Source organism: Psammomys obesus, unplaced genomic scaffold, assembly GCF_907164565.1.
Source record: "Psammomys obesus unplaced genomic scaffold, mPsaObe1.curated_primary_1811, whole genome shotgun sequence".
NCBI classification, from domain to species: Eukaryota; Metazoa; Chordata; class Mammalia; order Rodentia; family Muridae; genus Psammomys; species Psammomys obesus.
This window is the reverse complement of record NW_026590628.1, coordinates 398,778-414,361: the sequence shown is the minus strand read 5'-3', so window position 1 is coordinate 414,361 and position 15,584 is coordinate 398,778. Positions and strand designations below refer to the sequence as shown.

The following is a 15,584-nucleotide window of genomic DNA, read 5'->3' as shown; positions in this document are numbered from 1 at the left end:
CCTCCTCCTCCTCCTCCTCCTCCTCCTCCTCCTCCTCCTCCTCCTCCAACAAATCCTACCAGTGTGCTCCCCCGCAACCGGCCCCAATTTAACTCTTAATCTCTGTCCTCCTTCCCCCGAACTTTTCACAGCATTTGTTTTCCTGTTTTACAACAGACACTGCTCCTGTTTATAACTCAAAAGCTTTTAAAAATTGTTGTTTAACTTTCAGTATTTCACACTCTTGCTGGCGTTCCCTGTTATCCACAGGCACGGGCTTTTGTGGCGTGGGCCCATCAAGTCTTTAAGCACAGATACATAAACTACAGAAGGGGGAACATAAACACCCTCCCCGCCGTATTTTAAATCACGCTCTTTATGTTATTAATCATTTAAATGTTACAGGACAAAAATATGTCTTTTTTTTTTTTTTTAATTTTACAATAGAATTTACTCCTAAACCTGCAGTAAAATGGAAAGATTTACTAACACAGCAATGGAGAGGACCAAATGTTTTACTAGCTTCCGGGAGAGGCTCTGCTCGCGTGTTTTCACGGGGTGCTGATCCGTTTTTGTGGGTGCGGGACCGGTTGATTGTGTCAGGACTCCCACCGTGGACTCAGAGCCCAGGCTTTCACCTCTGCCCTGTGCTCCGTGCCCACCTCAGCCATCAACACTTCCTACCTCTGCCTGTGCTGGATACCCATCAAAGGCGAACCCTGAGGACGTGGCTCCTGATGCTCCCGGTGGACGCCGACCTGTGTTGTTTCGCCTTTTGCTAATCTGTACCCGGGGGGTGGGGGGGGATGAATGTTAGGAAAAATGTTATTTGACTAATTGTATCAGTTGCACCACGAGACCTAGTGTTTTTCTTATTGCACATCAGCCTCCGGTTAGTCCTCCATAACCTCGTACGAGGAGAATGCTGCTGATGCTCGAGAACGTGGCGCCGATGCCCTCTTGTGGCCAAAAGTGATTCATCGCCGCCCTCATTTCAGAGATCCGTGTCTGGCTCGACGGGTGTGCACTGCTCATCACGTAAATTCTTTATCTCAGAATGTCTCCCTAGCACTGATTACTCAGGAGAAGACGGGTTGAGGCTTGACAGATAGAATCAATGCTTTATGGGAAGCCATAGGTACAGTGACAGGGAAACAGGCAGCTCTTGGTCAGTCGAGAGGTGGCTGAAAGTCTTCCAAGAGTGATACTGCAGAGCAAAGATAGACAATACTCAAAAAGTTATTTTGAACAGTCAGTAATTAAACCGCATAACAAAACAAATTATACTAGGATCTTTGTACGAATGAACGGTAGGTCTTGAGGGGGGGGGGTCCCCCTAAGCGGCCGCGAGGGGAGGGGAGGCAGCAGCAGGGAGAAGGCTCCCCTTTTCCAGGACCAATGCCTCAGGTTCAGGGCCAAAACGGGGGACACTCAGCGTGATTCACGTCAGACTCGCAAAAGCTCACAGTAGAAATAAACTCTGCTGTTATTTCTGAATTTACAGACAGGAGGCGCTTTCGAGACAATCAAAATCCTGAGCAGGCTAGTTTAAAATTCCCGCGTCAGAAATATTTCTTGTTTGGGCGTTTCACCTCTAACTGACACATCACTGTGCATTACTTACACAGTACAGGCCAAGATTTCAACACGCGCATACAACGCCTCGTAACACGATCGGTATTGATTACGTCACATGCCTGTCCCTTATGTTAAACGTCTAAAATCTTTCCTACCAGTTTCTTTGAAATAGTCGGTTAATCACCAACCACTGTTACCTGTGCTGTAGAACCCTGAAGGTGACCCTCCAAACTGCCAAGCAGACTATTACCTGTGTACATTCCTGCATGCACAGGTGAAGCCACACACCACACACCGTGGCAAGCAGTACATACATTAGCTGCATCCTTCGGGGCACATGGAAGCCCTGACTTACATGACTACCTTACCTGTCTCTTTCTCATCATCCCTTTACGCTGGAAAGTACAATTGTTGAATTTGCAGAATACTGCGAACACTCATCTTGGCAGTTTGCCGATAGTATCTTGCAAGTTTCTTAATTGATTCGGAGACATTAAGAATGAGGTTTCTAGAGCTGTGGTGGTCCACACCTTTAAACTCAGTACTCAGGATGAAAGTTCTCCATGATTTTTCTCTTGAAAAACAAAACAAAGCAGATTGTGTCCGGTAATCATGTTAGCTGGCCAGTGTCTTACATACAAGAAATCGTGTAATGTGCATTCTTATTTTCTGTAATAAAAATTGTCAGTAAAAGCTTTGTGTATAGTGAAAAGTGTTTTATTAGCTTATACTAGTTATGTATTATAATGTTTCACAATGACATTTTAAACCTGTACGTAGCTCTCCTTTTACCCCTCTCTTATCTCCCTCCCACTCATGATAATTCTCTTTTTCCCAGCTAGCTACTCCCCATCTTTAGTTTGTGTGTGTGTGTGTGTGTGAGAGAGAGAGAGAGAGAGAGAGAGAGAGAGAGTGAGAGAGCGAGAGAGAGAGAGAGTTTTATCAGGGTTGGTTACAGGTTGTTTCCGGGAATACCTGCATCTTTGTCCCACTGAAGAAAATGTCAGTTCCTCAGTTGTGTTACTACTCAACTGTGGGGCTGTGTGTAAATCTTCAGGAGGCTCATCACAGCTTTTCTTCCACCTACTCAGGCGTGCTTTTTTTTTTTTCTCCCTGTTCTGGTGACTATGAGAAATTTATCACATGAAAATTTGATAGACTGTAAGATGAGACAGAACCGCAGTATGCTTCAAGCTACTCTGTCTTTCTTTAGGAAATGCTAAATACAGGCCGGATGGCGAGAGAAATAGTCGAGTATCTCTGTAATGCTGTGCACTCCTCAACCGTTAGGACTCAACAGGTGGCGATAGATAGGAGCTGTGTCGGGCAGCTCCACCGGCACACAAAGATGGACTAGAGCTCAGCGGATTCCTGTACACACTTAGACATGGCCCCCGAAATAGCCCAGAGCAAATATTCTCTTTCAAAGCGGGGAGGTGGGTCTGGAAGATGTGAGGAGACAGGCTTGGGGGAAGCTTCCCAGAGGAGGACATACTTTTCAAGAGAGTAATTCTTGATGCATTCATAGAAGATTTAGATCTTTGATTTTGTGCCAAAGCTATATGGCAGGCCCGAGGGCTTTTCTCTCACTAGAGAGAGGAGTCGAGGGTTCATAGTTCGGGGGAAAAGCTATCCCATTGAGGACAGGCTTTTACACAAGGAAGAATGAAGAAATCCACAACTGTACTGTGTGGTTTCTAGAACAACCTCACATCAGAAGGAAGTTTGCAGGCTTTATATTATGCTACCTTTGGAACAGTTAAGCTGCAGTTAGAGGGAGCAGTGTGTAGTGGGCCTGGAGGGGCAGCTCTGTGAAAGAGCTTGTCTTATACACACAGGGTGGAATATGCCTGCGTTCCCGGGACCGGATGGCCAAACCAGAAGGGTTTCAAGCCCATAGTAAGTTCGAGGTCAGGGGTACAATGATCCAATCCATTACTTCACTAACTAGAAGTTCGTAACTAGTTTCTTAAATGAAGCAGGAAATCCGTGGTCTTAGGCAAAGGCAGGTCCACAAAAACTTCGTTTCCCTCACGTGGAATTTCAGATGTTATCTGGTTTGCTTTGAAGCTTTTGGGGAATATGATGATATTTGGATCTCACAGAAGTTTTTGTGTTGGCCCTTGAATGGTTGAATTCAGAAGGAGGCACCAGAAGAGGAGATTTCCTACCAGTAAAATAGATTGCTTTATTCCGGCCAGTAAGTTACAGCGGTCTAGGAGTATGTGGAAGAACTACCCACTTCAGATGAAAACAAAACAATTAAATACAGTTCAAGAGCCCTGGGTGCTCTTCCAGAGGACTTGGATTCGCTTCCCAGCACCACATGGTGACTCAGAACTCTAGTTCCAGGGAATCCATGCCCTCTTCTGATGGATTGTGAGGGGGGCCTGGGATAGAAGCCACAGGCCTGGAATAGCAGCACTCAGGAAGGAGTTTAGCAAGATCCTGATCCAGACCATTGTCTTTCATACTGTGAGTTAGGGGCCAGCCTGGGCTACATGAGACCCTGTTTCAAAAACCGCAAAACAGGGCCATCAAGATGACTCAGTGGGTAAATATGAGCAGCAAAGTCTGGTGACCTAAGTTCCACCCTCAGGTTCCATATGGCAAAAAGAAAGAACAAGAAACAATTAGTTAAGAGTGACAGGTGGAGGAACAGCATTTGTACTTTGGTTCCCGGGGTTCCAGTTCATTAAAGAAAAGTTCTGAGACACTGCACACGCAGTGAGTTGTGTTTGGAGAAGAGACTACAAAGTTGGGAATTCCATTTCTTATGGAGTAAGCAGTAAGTATGCCTGCCCATTGCTCTGGACACGTAATTTCCCAAGGCTGATTGCTTTGATCATTCTTGAGAAAAATCTGAAACAAGGGAAGTCAATTTATCATGAGGATCTGAAACCCACAGAGAACTTTCTCCCAACAATGAATTGTTGGCAGTAGTTGAGTTTTCTGTGTTTGAAAACAACCAAGCCAATAAACATACATGGTAAGAAGTCAAGAGGATGGTAAAAAGTGGTAATATGTCTATTAGTTTAATCCATTTCCACTAGTTTTTAAACTGTTTGCCTTGGGGAGTTTTTTTACGTTTTAATCATATATGAACCCCTCATACATATGTGTGTTCGTGTGTGTGTATATTTATCGTATGCTGTGTCGTTCGGACCTAACAATGCCCACCTTCTGTTTGTAGGCTTTTCAGACCAATATCAACATTGATATCCTTTAGGCCCAAGCAAAGCCGCTTTCAAAAGTAAGTGGATTTATCGCTGGAGCTTGTAAGGGGGCAAGTGAATTGTTTTCTGCTACACGCTTTGAATGTGAACCAAGGGGTGGAAGCGACTGTTTGTCTAACGTTGCTTGGCTTTAGTTGCTTTTGAAAAAAATGCAAAGAAAAGGTTTTAAGGAAGGGTTTTCAAAGGCCGCCTCCTTTTCCTCGTCGGATCTCTTGGTGTTTGTTTTGGACAAGTAGTAAAGGTGAGCAGTATCCAGCGGCCAGAAGGTCTCTTCTACTTGAAAAGCTGGCGACAACTGTCTCCTTGACCATTTCAGGATAAAAAGCGAACCCACAAACACTCTAAGATAGTGTTTCAGAAAGCTAAAAGAAAAAAAATCTTTTTCAGACATTGAGTGGCGTCTCAAAGCGCTCAGGCCAGCAGCTGGGGATGTAGCTCAGTGGTAGAGCGCATGCTTCGCATGTATGAGGCCCCGGGTTCGATCCCCGGCATCTCCACTCTTTTCCTGAGGAAAAAGACTTTTACATTTTAAAACGTCAGGTCATTCTATATGATGTCCTGCGCTACATTCATCTTTGTGTAGTATTCTTTGTAAGAGAGCCGTATGTTATTATTATCAGCGAGGGACCTAGCGTTGCAACGAATGGGTCCGAGAACCTAGAAAAGCACACCTTATGCGCGCGGCATTACGGGAAGCAGCCCGTCGTCGAGAGCGGGTGGCTGTGGCGTGCGGGAAACAAAGGCGGTCAGGAAACGCGGAAAGACTGTCCCTCGTCGGTTCATGCAGAGCTGAGGAGGAGGGAGGCGCCCGGGTCGGGGAGGACTAACTCGGCGGCCTGGACGTGCAACACGTTCTCCAAGGGAAGCCGGAAGAGGATGTGCATCGTGTTGTTAGCGTTATTCTTCCCGGCCGCTGCCGTCGCCGGCCGGTTAGCTCAGTTGGTTAGAGCGTGGTGCTAATAACGCCAAGGTCGCGGGTTCGATCCCCGTACGGGCCAGATCGCAAGCTTTTTCTTTTTTTTTTTTTCTTCTCTGTGGTAATTGCACGCAACCGTGTCGCCCAAGGTCGCCGTTCTCGGCGGCCCGAGTTTTGCAGCGACCCCACCCCCACCCCCTTCGCCGAGTTGCAAGAGACTCGATGTCCCTAGTCGCGTAGCTCCAGCAGCCGCACGAGACGCGCAGGACGGCGCGGGTCGGAGTTCTTTGGGGTCGCTCCGACCCTTGGCGAACTGCTGCCTGCACACCCCGGCGAGGGCCCGAGCCCGCCTCCCGACGCCCGGGGCTCGGGGTGGAGCCGCTCAGAGAGCGACTACGTAATCCTGAGAAGGAATGACGTCAAACCACACTCGCTGGGCGTCTGCCGCACGGCACCAGCAGAATTTGCTTAATAATTAAAACAGGCCGAGCGTGCGTGGCTCGTTGGTCTAGGGGTATGATTCTCGCTTAGGGTGCGAGAGGTCCCGGGTTCAAATCCCGGACGAGCCCGAGTTTTGAGCCTTTAAACCTCAACAGTAGTAGACGATGTTAAATGCTTCTTTTGCAAGTCGGTGTTCTCTCTCTCTGCGCACCCTGCCCCGGTCTGTAACGTAAACCGTCCTCTAACTAAAACCATTTCTCTGAACTCTCGTTTCTCCCTTCAGTCTGCGCCATCCGAAGCCGAGGGCGCTAAGATCCGCAGAAGCTGGACCGCTGCGTGATAGCTGCGCGCTCGCCGGGATTCGGTAGTTAGAACTGATGTTTTTAGAAGCCAACGGTTCTAAAAACGGGTTTTGCCTGGCAACAACGAATTACATTGTGACGGTACATCAACAAGCTGAATTTCCCCCCCAAAAAAAAAGACACCTGCGCCCAACGTGGGGCTCGAACCCACGACCCTGAGATTAAGAGTCTCATGCTCTACCGACTGAGCTAGCCGGGCACACGTTTTGCTGCATTTCCATATAACTATAGGAGACGTGCTGCTCACACCCCCAAACCCCGCGTAAGGTAGTCATGAAGTATGACGTTACATTCTATTTCGTCGTCTGTATTAATTTTCTAGGCGAGAGAAAATAAAACTCTAGGAATAAATACTTTTCAGGAAATGATCACCCTGTAGTCCGCTTAGCTTAGATTTTCCTTCTTTTCCCTTCCCTTTCTCCCTGTGTCATGTGTCTTCCTACTTTGATATCCCTTCTCCTTTTCCCTTTCTCTTCCCTCTTCCCTCCTCTACCCTCCCCTCCTCCCCTCCTCTTCTCTATTCCTCTCCCTCTGTCTCTTCTTGATAAACCTGAAAATGTTCCTAGTTCAGCAATGGCTTTTCCTTGGCTCCAGACCTTGGTGTTCCCGTCACTTGTCAATCATCCGTGGCCCTCCTTTCCTGTGACCCGGGGATACTTTCTGCTGCCGTTCCCATCACCTGTCAATTCTACCAACTTCCTTATTCTTTGTGTTAAGGAAAAGAAAATTGCGAAGGGGACAATGATGCAGGTACTCTCCCCGGGGAGGCTTCTGTGGACGGGTGCTGACTCACAGCGGGGTGGCGGCAGAGTAGACTTTGGTCACAGTGTCTGTCAGGAAGGCTGCGTTGGCAGGATTGCCTGGCAGGTTTTAGTTCTCATTAAGATGAGGATGTCAACTTCATAAATTTATATCGAGAATTACAACTGTGTGGCCTGATGCATTTTTCAACTGTGTTCAACATTGGAAAGACCAAATCCATACCCAAAGTTGACTGGCATGCAACCAAACCAAAGGGACTTAAAAGATAACAATTACATCATTACAGAAACCTGATTAGGGCTCAGCGCCTCATTAATTCTGCCTTGAGGCCATGGAGATGGCATTCACGGTCACCCGCCTCTGACGGCACAGTCACCCTCCCTCCCATCCACGCCTTCCTTTTCCTTTATCTAAGAACGCCGATGTCATTGTCTCTCCATTTCATATGTCATGTCACCCCATATTCTAGCTTTTCCACAGAACAAAAACAACCCACATGCTAACTATTCGGAAAGGCAGCTAGCTCCTCCTCAGGTCTGGCAAACACAAGCACGTGTTGTAAACTAACAGTCTGGACTCCCTAAATTTGGGAATGTTGCTTGAATATACACAGTGAAACTGGCAATCAAACACAAACAGTGGATTTAACCTACAGTGCTCAAAGCCATTGTGTATTTCAAATTGATTCTAAGTGGGTGATTACAGGTGATTTAAACAAAAAGATTTTCACCTAGAAGGCAACAAGGGAGTCCATGCTCAAAGCTCTGGCTGTGTCGGGGTGGGGCACGAGCGCTCTGGAGGATTTTTTGAGGACATGATTCTATTAGATCTGGCTTGAAGTCTTTTCAGCCTGATTTAATGTTAATTGGTTCCTTTCTCCAAATTCAGCCACACTGAGAAACAAGACTATGAATTTCATGTAGACACAGTTCAGTTCCCAACAGGAAGACAACCGCCCAACCCAAACCACCTGTGATGTTTTGTCATTCTGTAGCTTAGCCCGGTGAGTGGGAGGCACCTGGATGTTGGCTTAATGGCCTAGTGCACGCCATGTTTTATACATATAATATATCTAGTAAATGTGATTGACTTGAAACAATTTGTTTTTCTGTGAGCTTTTCGTGTGCAGGCAGTTCACACACTTTTTTGGTGAGAGATTGTCATGGCAACAAAACAAAACAAAAACAAACAAACAAACGAACACAAGGCAATCCTTTGAAGGGCCGCCCTCAGGAACATAGGAATAGGAACACTTCTGAACTTGGCACGGTTCTGGATGAAGAACTCAGGATGAGACAATCGCTAGGAGCCTGATCAGGGACAGTGTTTGATTCATCCATGCAGGCGAATGTATGCTTTAGAAGAAAGCCTTAGCAATTTGAGAGACACAGGTAAAAAATGAAAAAGATACAGAGGTACAGGGACCTAGCGCAGTTTGCAGGGCAGGAGGCTGGGCCTTAGGTGAAAGGAACAGGAAATCCTCTGCTCCAGAGTTACCTAAGCAGGGAGCAGAGGGGACCACGGAAAGGAACAGCATGGAAAGAAGGTCTTCAGCCATCTCCCCGGTCACAGTTCAAGAGCGTCTCCACGCAAGTCATACTTGGGCTGAGTGTGACCTCTTGGAAAGACATCTGGATTGAGGTGCAGAAAACACAGACTACCTGATCGTTGGATATATTTCCACTCAAGCTGCCACACAGGAGTCTCCTTAAGAACAGAGCTGTTGCTTACGGGCCTGCCTTTTTCTTCAAGTGTTAACAGTGACGCTGCCCTTCGATTTATGCTTTGGTGAATACTGTGAGGGCCAGAGAAGAAGAGGAAGAAGTTGTATCCTTCCAAGAATTTATTTGCTGTTTTGGCAAGTGCTCATTTTAGATAAAACAACAATCATGAATTTGAGCCTCTGAAAGTGTATTTAGACAAAATGGGTAATATTACATACATCCGAATAAAGCTAAAATAAGATAACGTGTTCAACCAGCTGCAGTTGGAGAAGGGATAGAATGCTATATTTAATTTACTCTGATGCTTCATGAAGACTTGAATAGGTTAGTGCTCAGCTAAGTGATTAATAGCCTGCTATTTATTCTTGTTCAGGGAAACAAACAAACAAAACAACAAAGCATTGAACAACAGCAGAGAACTCTTTCGTTGCCCCTCAGGGGAGTGGACACTGCTTCAGTGGTCTAGTTCAAGGTGGAGGGTTCTTTCCCTATGTGTGTGGCTCCATCGCATAACAACACACAAGCTTGACTACAATCTGGAGAAGAGTAAGACAGGGTTCTAATGTCAGATGTGTCACCAACAAGGAAGAGTAAGAGCCATTCCGAGCTCCTCAGGATCTCAAGGAAGCTAGAAGGACTCCCAATACTGTGAAATCAATTTGCATTTGAATCCTGCTTGGGCCTAGCTGGTAATTTAAGACTATATACTAACTTCATCTTGATAGTTTTTTTTTTAAATTAAGAATTAATTTTAATTAATTGTTAACTGACAAAAACCAATATTCGTTAAGAGGATGTGTTGGTACGCTCCTCCTCCTCTTGTGGAGTCTTCATTTTATTCACTTTTATCCCATCCTTTCGTAGATTGGTGTTTTTGTTTGTTGACAGACTCTCACTTTGGCTGACCCTGACCTCATTAAGTGGACCCAGCAGGGGCTTGAATTCCCGGAGATCTCTCCGCCCTGGACCCCCGGGTGCTGGGATTGACGGCCTGCGCCACTACATCCGGAACAACCGTGGAGTTTGGCGGCAACCACCGGCTAACACGTTTCAGCTTCTGCTGACAAACGGGGCAAAGGCAGCTGTCTGCCTTCATCACCACAGGAGTCGGTCCTCACAAAGCCCTTAATGGTCTTCAAGCTTCCGTTTTAAGAGGCGCTGAATCTCATAAAATAAAAGAGCGAACGAGTAAAGGCTAAGGAGAGGAGAGGCTGCGGCTGCTTGTGCAAGCGCCAACCTCACGTAGCAATGGCATCCCTACTGGGACAGCACGCAGACGCGGGCCCTTCGATAGCTCAGTTGGTAGAGCGGAGGACTGTAGTTGGTCTCCCGGGCATCCTTAGGTCGCTGGTTCGAATCCGGCTCGAAGGAGTCTGTCCTTTTCTTTTTCTTATTTATTTTTTTTCGTCTCTAGCAGCTTTCCCGGCGCGCTCCCGAGAGAACCGAGCAGCGTCTTCAGCACTGAATCCGCCAGACGTCGTTCTCCACGTGCCGCGAGGCGAACGTGAGAGTTCTAAAAGCTGTTCTCCGCCGTGACCTTCAGCACTCGCAGGCGGACTCGCCGAGTCCCTTAAAGGACGCTCCTCCTGCTCTCCAAACAGGGCTCCAGAGGCCTGTGGAGGAGCGTCCACGAGAGATCAACATCCAAGAGGGGCCTTGGGCGTGACGGTGTCAACGTATCCTGGGAAAAGAAATGACCGAACCGCTCGGAAGGAAAACTGGAGAATGCGGGCATCGATCCCGCTACCTCTCGCATGCTAAGCGAGCGCTCTACCATTTGAGCTAATTCCCCATCTGCCGGCCTACGGCGGCTTCCTGGATCCCTTCTGACACCTCGATGTAACTCAGCAGTTTCTGTCCAAATCAAGTGTTTGGGGTTTTGTTGTTGTTGTTGTTTGTTTGTTTTTGTTTTTTTTTTAGTGTATACGTATCTGGATAGGTTTAATGGTTTTGTTGTTTTGTTTTTTGTTGTTTTTTTTTAAGTCCAATGAAATCTGGACAAGATGTTAAAAGCTGAAATGGGGAAGGTGAAACACAACACATAAGAAAAGATTTTCCTAGGCTGGGTGTGGGGCTCTGTAATCCTAGAACCGCAGGGGAAGGAATGAAGGAGTTCTGAGGCAGGAGAATTGCCTGCTCTTTGACGCCAGTTTGGGTTACAGAGCTAAACGAAGCTACAAGTGCGAGAGCGTGGCCTGGTGGTCTCGGAACAGCCCCGGGGTGGAGACAGACAGCACTGTCAGTTCTGCGGGGTCACAGGAGTACGGGTGGGCCAGGGCGCAGGCATCACGGGTGGGGCTGGGATCGGGAAGGATTTAACTCTGGACGCTGTGTACAGGAACGACGCCAGATGGAAATTTAACATTAGGCCGAGAGAAACAATCTAGTTTCCTAGGCCGCGAGGCTCCGCTTTCTCTTACCCCTTGGTGCCCATCAACCTTCACACGCTCGGCCTCCAGGTCAGACCTTTGGCTTTTTTTTTTTCTTTTTTTAGATCAATGCTGGAGGCCACACGGCCAAGAGTGGAGGGGAGTTAATTTCTCTTCCGTTTGGTTTCTGTAGGCACTGTTTCGAGGAGTTTCAAAATCACTTTTCCAAAATAATACGCAGAAGCTGGTGATTTTGAGGCAGAAATTCACTGCGTTGTTGAAGATGACCTCGAAGTCACCAATAAAATCGGAGCAAGACAGTCAAAACTGTAAGGGAGAAAAAAGGTAAAAACAAAACAAAACAAAACAAAAAACAAAAACAAAAAAAAAACCCAAAAACATTTAAGTCGGTGATTCTGGACCCGGTTGTGGGGTGGCGTATCTCAGCAGCTTGGGGTGCTAGTTGGGGGCCTGCCTGCCTTCATGAATACCAGCCAGTCAGAGCTTGAAAACAAGATCCTGGAAACATGAATAAATAAATGAGTAAACACATAGGAAAAGAAACATACACACACATCCCAAAACCTGATCCTATGTCTTTGAACTGTGCAAGGCACCCATACTAGGCCTTTCCAGGGTCTTTAGGCCACTTTAACACTTGACTTTCTCTCTTGCTTATTCATTATAGTCAGGATCGACAAAAAGAGAATTTCTTTCTGTGGAAAGATGCTCCTTCCACATAAGAGATTTAAAATCTCAGATGCTGCAATTGTGTACAGAAACTATTATTCCTCTCACAGTCAGACTTGAACTGGTACTCACCACAGTCTAGATTCTTTCTCCTTGCTGGACAGAATCTTCCCAGTCTGGTCTCTATTTATTTTCTTACTTATCAAATGACTATGATAAGCGTAGCTGTGGAACAGGTTCGAAATATTATCTTGCTCCCAGGGCACAGATCTATCTTCTGGCATGACTATACTCCCAGTATGAGGGCTTCATCAGAAACAAAGTTTGGGGTTCCAGTAACTTCCCAAACTCTCAGATTCCAGATGTGGCTGAAGATGAAGAACATCTTAAAACTCAGACTGAAGTTCTGGCATTTGTTAAATGGTACCACCTCCACTTTCAGGAAGAACACTGGAGCACCAAAATACACTGGCCATTGCTGTCTACAACCTACAACTGGCTTCCTCAGTTGTCTCATACTTAATGTGCCCATCTCATTTACCTAGAAAAGCTAGACAAATGTAAGAGAAAAGAAGTAATCAGAAGGGCTAGGCAGGCTACAGAATATCTAGAAGAGGGTCTAGGACAGAAAACAGTACAGGATTTTTGTTTGTGCTGTTATATACCCATGGAACTATCAGCATTATTATATAGACTAAGTCTAATAATATCTGAGATTACCTTAAAAATTTTAGCAACAGAGCAAAATAGAAACCTTATAGTATTATTAATTGAGTGCCATTGTATCCTTTGATAGCTCAGTTGGTAGAGCGGAGGACTGTAGTGGGACTACCCCCAATGAGGAATCCTTAGGTCGCTGGTTCGAATCCGGCTCGAAGGACAGACGTTTTGACGGCATGTATTTAAGATGTAAATGACAGAGCTGTCATTTAGATTGAACCTAGAAGCCCAGGCCACACCACCTGCTGCTTCTGATAACTCTAGATTCTCCCTCCTGTGCCAACTGGAATTGTAGAATGGCAAGGGTCCCCCTGCTCTCAATACTTGTGTTTTTAACCAGGAATTAGATATTTTCGACAGCCAGTGGGGTCCCCTGTCATTTAGCAAGAATTTTATGAGTACTTTAATAGTGAAGCTATTAGTTCACTCAGTTTTACACAATGTGTCCCCAACACACTCCACCCCATTCTGACGATTCTACAGATGCCTAAAAATGTGTCGTCCTTTCAGCTGGGATAGTAGGATTGAGAAAAGATGGGTGTGAGCTTATAAAAGAGTCTCTATTCCCCTCCTTCCTCCCCGTTATCGGAGATGACTGAAGAGGAAGGAGCCTCTGAAATGACTGTGATGGGTGACGTAGGAGAATCTAGGCAGACCTCGTAAATATCTGCAGGCTGTGTTTTTGCTCTTGATGTATGTGTTCTGGTTTTTTCTTCTCAGAGGCTTTCTGGTGCACCTAGGCTCTCCCAGCCCCTTACAGCCTTCCGCTCCCTACCTTCTTTCTCTGTAGTCACAGCTCCTAGCCTTTCACAATTAATAAACTCTAAGTCTCCCTGGGCAAGTGGCCATCGGTTGCATAAGAAACCAGGCTGAGCAAACCACACTGAGCAGGCCAGTAAGCAGCACCCGTCCATGGTGGCGGCTTCAGTTCCCACCTCCAGGCGTCTGCCTTGCTTGAGCGTCAGCCCAGGCTTCCCTCACCACAGACTGTGATGGAGACGTGTAAGTTAAGGAAACCCTGTCCTCCCCAAGTCGCTCTCGGTCACAGTATTTCAACCTGGCGATCGATTTCAAACTAAAACACCGATCAAAAACCCGTCAAGTTTTGTGTCTCATGCATTTGCATTCACCCTGGACTTCTCCTGTTCTTCAGAGAAGAGAACTGCGTGTGTCTCTGGTGAACTGCGCGATAGCTTTGCTTCAGGGTGGCACAACTGATGTCGGCATTTTCTCCCACTTTTAATAGAGGGAAGAGGCCCTAAAGAACAGGACAGCACAGCACAGCAGGACAAGTGCGACGAAGGCAGGATTCTAGTATATCAAATGCTTTCCTGATGGATGCCTGATTTAAAAAAATGAATCAGAAAATAGAGCAAAATGCCCATCTATTCATAAATCATAAAGGGTTTGACAGGCCCCTTCGATAGCTCAGTTGGTAGAGCGGAGGACTGTAGGTAATTGCTGATATCCTTAGGTCGCTGGTTCGAATCCGGCTCGAAGGAGGTGTGTTTTGATGACATTTAGACCCAACTATCAAGAGATAGTATAAAGATACAATAAAAGCAACAGTACTTATTAACAACGATCTTTATGTGTATAAACTACAGGTAAGCCTCTAATGTTAAGGAGATGATCCATTGTAAACATGCCAGCAAGGTTTTTATATGTCATAATTTGTAATATCCAAACCTTTCCTATTTCATACGTTCTGTAAAAATTCCTGGATGGCTTCTGGTTTTCCCCAACAGTAATTATTTTTCTGTCTTATGACCAGGAAACTGTTCAGTTTCATTATGAGTGTTGTTAGTCAAGCATTACAGCGTACTTAAAAACGAAATGGGTAAAATTACCGTCTGAAGTGTCTATGTAACGTTTCATTTATGTGCCCCACTACCCTTGTGCAAATTAGTGTGCACCACTCCTTTCTTACGTGTCAAAGGCCTCTCAAGTTTTGTAGCCCATGTGTTCGTGTCTACCCTCTGGTTTTCCTTTGTTCAGAAAGGAGAACCACGAACGTCTCTAATGAGACAGACAGACAGCAGCTCTGGTTCGGGATGGCAGTGTCTGTCTTTGGTTCCACTGTCATTTTCATTCTCTTTTAGTAGAAGAGAGGTGCTAAGAAGACTTCTTCACAGCAGGGAAGGTCAACAGAGGGGCGGATGGTCCCATTTGTGCATGAACATTCCTAGGGGCATTATTTTTGAAAAATCTATGTGAAACACTTACACATTAAAAGCACGTGTCTCCGACGGGTGTTTAAACTCCTGTGATCACTTAGCACCTCAAAAACATTCCCTTACAGTCCACTTCACAGACGAGTCAGTACAACCTACCTGCTGCTCTTCCACAAACGTTACAGAAACCCCCTCGTGTCTTCCTTCGATAGCTCAGTTGGTAGAGCGGAGGACTGTAGAGTGAGCGCGGTAATCCTTAGGTCGCTGGTTCGAATCCGGCTCGAAGGAACCATGTTTTGAAACAGTCCCGACCAGGCTTGCACAAACGGAACCCTTGGATTTTTAAGGAAAAGTTGGAGAATTGCAGTGAATCAACGTCGCTTGAAATGCACAAGTGTAGACAAACACTTGTGTTTAACAGGCCCCGAGTGCTTGGCATCGAGTGTGCCTTAATTCATTAACAATACCTTCAAACGTACGCAAAGAGAAACAGCAACAGGGGTTGCCATTAGCCACCAAATGGGGCCCCTGTGCCTCTTCCCCAGTTTTGAGCTATGTGCGGCGCTCTCGAGTGTCACTCTTGCCGGGGAAGGAGTCTGTTCTCCCCACACAGTTTTCAAACGAGGAGCAGAG

The 15,584-nt window shown here is 46.2% G+C and overlaps 9 non-coding genes across 9 annotated transcripts; 7 read left to right on the top strand and 2 right to left on the bottom strand.

Moving 5' to 3' along the window:
- The first annotated feature begins 5,218 nt into the window (after window positions 1–5,218).
- Window positions 5,219–5,290, top strand: Trnaa-cgc (transfer RNA alanine (anticodon CGC)). Its single transcript has one exon. It is a non-coding gene; the product is annotated as a tRNA-Ala (tRNA).
- Window positions 5,291–5,717: 427 nt separating this feature from the next.
- Window positions 5,718–5,791, top strand: Trnai-aau (transfer RNA isoleucine (anticodon AAU)). The gene has a single exon. It is a non-coding gene; the product is annotated as a tRNA-Ile (tRNA).
- A 415-nt stretch (window positions 5,792–6,206) lies between these two features.
- Window positions 6,207–6,278, top strand: Trnap-agg (transfer RNA proline (anticodon AGG)). The gene has a single exon. It is a non-coding gene; the product is annotated as a tRNA-Pro (tRNA).
- Window positions 6,279–6,638: 360 nt separating this feature from the next.
- Window positions 6,639–6,711, bottom strand: Trnak-cuu (transfer RNA lysine (anticodon CUU)). The gene has a single exon. It is a non-coding gene; the product is annotated as a tRNA-Lys (tRNA).
- Window positions 6,712–10,282: 3,571 nt separating this feature from the next.
- On the top strand, window positions 10,283–10,369 carry Trnay-gua (transfer RNA tyrosine (anticodon GUA)). The gene is given in 2 exon segments: window positions 10,283–10,319; window positions 10,334–10,369. It is a non-coding gene; the product is annotated as a tRNA-Tyr (tRNA).
- Window positions 10,370–10,717: 348 nt separating this feature from the next.
- On the bottom strand, window positions 10,718–10,790 carry Trnaa-agc (transfer RNA alanine (anticodon AGC)). Its single transcript has one exon. It is a non-coding gene; the product is annotated as a tRNA-Ala (tRNA).
- A 2,053-nt stretch (window positions 10,791–12,843) lies between these two features.
- Window positions 12,844–12,937, top strand: Trnay-gua (transfer RNA tyrosine (anticodon GUA)). Its single transcript has 2 exons — window positions 12,844–12,880; window positions 12,902–12,937. It is a non-coding gene; the product is annotated as a tRNA-Tyr (tRNA).
- Window positions 12,938–14,194: 1,257 nt separating this feature from the next.
- Window positions 14,195–14,279, top strand: Trnay-gua (transfer RNA tyrosine (anticodon GUA)). Its single transcript is given in 2 exon segments — window positions 14,195–14,231; window positions 14,244–14,279. It is a non-coding gene; the product is annotated as a tRNA-Tyr (tRNA).
- An 874-nt stretch (window positions 14,280–15,153) lies between these two features.
- Window positions 15,154–15,239, top strand: Trnay-gua (transfer RNA tyrosine (anticodon GUA)). Its single transcript is given in 2 exon segments — window positions 15,154–15,190; window positions 15,204–15,239. It is a non-coding gene; the product is annotated as a tRNA-Tyr (tRNA).
- Window positions 15,240–15,584: the final 345 nt, after the last annotated feature.